This window comes from Apis dorsata, unplaced genomic scaffold (genome assembly GCF_000469605.1).
Source record: "Apis dorsata unplaced genomic scaffold, Apis dorsata 1.3 scaffold_161, whole genome shotgun sequence".
NCBI classification, from domain to species: Eukaryota; Metazoa; Arthropoda; class Insecta; order Hymenoptera; family Apidae; genus Apis; species Apis dorsata.
The window spans coordinates 248,134-251,962 of NW_006263450.1; positions in this window are offsets into that span (position 1 = coordinate 248,134).

Genomic DNA, 3,829 nt, shown 5'->3' on the forward strand with positions numbered 1-3,829 from the left:
TAATTTTGTTTAATCGTCCATACACGAGTAATGGATAAATAATCGGTGGATATCACATGATCGATCACATGACTCAACAATAAACAAGCCATCCTGAACTGTGTTAAGAAACGAGAAATGGACAAATGAAAAAATTAAATACTTATACGACACACGTTTCTATACTTCTCGATTGGAATGGGAAAATTTATATATTATATATGTACACACCACACAACATACGTGCGTACACAGATACACACACACAACGCACAAACACACACACACACGCATACATATATATTATATATATATATATATATATATAAAGATATTATACGTTTTCTACGTTTTCTATAATTTAAAATGACATTTGATACGGCCATGATTGATCACGTTGTAAGAAATTAAATTAATCAATCGTGGACTATCCTCTACGATATCATAACATATTAAAACGTAATCCAGAATTAAAAAAAAAATGTTGTAATTTTTAGAGAACGATAATAGATACGATAAAAGGCTATCATGGATTAAGAATCAGCAGAGCTACTATTAATTATTATATAGTAAGTGAATACATGCGTTTTTTTAAAAATGTCCTAAAGGATGGGAACTCCCTCCGAACACTGCCCGCACGAAACATTACGATTAAATATAATACACATCGTATAATAATTACAATAATATAGTATTAATTAAGAAATATTACGTTAATAGTTATTTAACCACGTGTAATGGCTCAGTCTATTACGCTAGTCTCATGCAACAACAACAATAAAGATACAACAATATATTTACTTATGTTTGTCTCATTTAATTATACTTTACTTATTCATTTTCACTTCTTTCTTCTATGTTTATTTATTCGCTTTCATCAATCATTCTCTGGATTTTTTTTCACGCATTCTTCTACTCTTTCTCTCTCTCCCTCTCTCTCTCTCTCTCTTTGCAAATAGAAAAAACTTGGAAATTTGTCAAATATCAATCAACTTCTCTTCTTCTTTCTCTCTCTCTCTCTCTCTCTCTCTTTTATAATTAATTTATTTTAATATAATATTATGTATAAATAGACGATTCTATTTCTTTTTTTTTTTTGTTCACGACACTACTTATTTTCCATTCATTGTCGTACTTCATTATAAATTTTCTCCATGTCCTTATATTGAGTGAAAGTTCCGAGCAATAATAATAAATAATTTGCGAGCCACGTGAAATCTCGACGGAAGTCGTTCACAAAATATTTCTTTTACTCGACAAATTATACATAGTACCATATATTTACAATGATACACAGGATGCTACGACGAATATATGTATCAAATATTCTTTTATCGAAAATTCCATTTAATTGTTAAGTATAAAATTGAATAGGGAAACCTGAGAGAGAGATCTATTATAAATATATTTCATGTAAATGTCCATTCAAATGTGTGTTTGTTTGTGTATCACTGAAAAACATTCTCTAGCTTAGGAACTATTTAAAAAATATATATGTATATATAAATATATATCTCGTGCTTTTGTGTGTATGTTTGCATCAAATCGAATATATTATTTAAACACTAGTCAATTCAGCGACAGAGATAGCGTTGACAAAGTGAAGAAATGATCTTAGCAATGATGTTTGTTTCATATGTATTATTTACAATACAATGTTGAATATAATAAAAACAGGTAATAGTAATAAGACTGCTAATAATAATAATTATAATATTAATAATAAGAATAATAATGATAATGAATATATACTTTTTCAAATATTTCTGTGAAATCTAGATAGAGAAAATTTGTAGACTCAAGTCGAGAAATTGCACGTGGCTCGATTTTTTTTTTTTTCTTTATACTTTTGTTTACTTCCAAGCCCTTAAGTAATTATAAAAAATAGTAATATCACAAAAATGGCGCAGGCAGAGCAAGGAAAGGACCAAAACTGGGATAAAGAGTAATGGCAATATGATAATTGCCAATTGACAAACATGGATCGAGTCAAAGGAGCGGCCACGAATATATATATATATATATATATGTATATATATGTTAAATTTTTCTGTTCTCTACGCAAAACACGGTTCTTTTTTCCTTTCTCATTTTTTTTTTTTTTTTTTTTTTTTTTTTACTTTTAAGCTTTTCCATTCAAAACGACGAAAACAGACTGTATGTTTCATTTCTCGTGATCACGTGATACTTTTTCCTCGTTTTTCCCGTCGAAGTAGAAATAGAACAGTAAAATAATATATTTCTTTCTCGTTTAATCTATGGTGACGATAAAAAAATATTCTCACTGTCAGATTGTACTTGTCACACGCGTTGCTGTGACTACATGATGGCATCTGTACTTTTTGATCGAGCGGATGGAAATCGTTCGGCTTGAAACATGTCTCAAATTGGCCGAAAAAATCGTCTCGCTTATTACGATTGTGCAACAGATTCAACGCGTTTCTTTTTTTTTTTTTTTTTTTTTTTTTTTTTTTAAAATTTTAACCCCCCCCCCCTCTTTTTCCCCCCCCCCTCTTTTTTTTTTTTTTCCTTTTTTTTTTTTTTTTTTTTTTTAAAGATCTAAGGTCGCCTGCGCTAGTTCAGCCTGCCAGTTCTGTTTTTTTTTTTTGCTTTTTTTTGTTTTTTTTTTTATTAATAAAGTTTGATTGACAACAGTGACTCAACGACGATTAAATTAGTTCCATCATCTACATGTTGAGCGATTTTCTTTACTTGTTTCATATTTTCTTTTTTTAGCATTTTCTTTTCTTTGACAAATGAACAGAAAAAATAAAAATTACAGTTTTACATCATAAAAGTTCTAGAAATGGATTTCGTGATTTTCTTGTTACAAATTTCACGATATTCGTTAATACATTTGTTATTTTTTTGTTTATCATTTCTTGTCATCGATGCATAAACGCGTTTCTCACAATTTCGATATTTCGTTTTCGAAATTTCTTTTATCAGCGAAAACAACGATGATAAACGCAATCTCGTTTTTTTTTTTTTTTTTTTTTCAATAAAAAGTGCTTGTTTTATGAACTGGCCCAAAAACTGGACTGGAATGACACAGTCAGCGCTTTAATTTCAAAAACATGCTACTAACGCGAAAAGATATTTAAAAATGAAATGGAGATCAGCGTGTATCGGTGCACATGACAAAAATTTCTCTACATCACGATAGATTTCACGTCATAGATTCAAAACTCTGTGGATCGTTACCTGCAAATCATATTCAAACTATATTCGTCTCATATTTTATTTTATATAACGTCAACCTGTTAAGAGGTGATATGCAAGCAAAAAATTTGAAATATCTATAGTGATAACAAAAACTTTCACTCTAAAATGTATTTATCTATTTACACTAACAGCTAATATGATCCTAATTTAATATTTTTAACAAAAAAATAATCACAAAATGGTCTGTGGGTTAAAATATTATATTCGACATATATAATTAAGAGCAATATATAGATACATATTTATATATGTATGTATATATTGATCCATTTGAAATATGTTTCATTCATACATGACGACAAAGTGTCATATAACCTAATATCACAATTAGCAAGGAGAGAATAAAGTAAGCAGAAAAATTTTGGTTCGAAACGAACGGAATGGCACTTTCTCTGCGTTTATATTGAGTTTTAACGTATAAAAATACATATTCTCAAAAACCTTCTGTACACTATGAAATTTCTAATTACATATTTCTCTATTCATTAGCTTTATATCAAATAAGTATTACTACCACCATCTAAGCTCTAGAAAACTCATCAAATATAGAATGAGGCACCTCTCTATCTTTCTTATAAAAAAAAAAAAAAAAAAAAAAAAAAAAAAAAAAAAAAAAAAAAAAAAA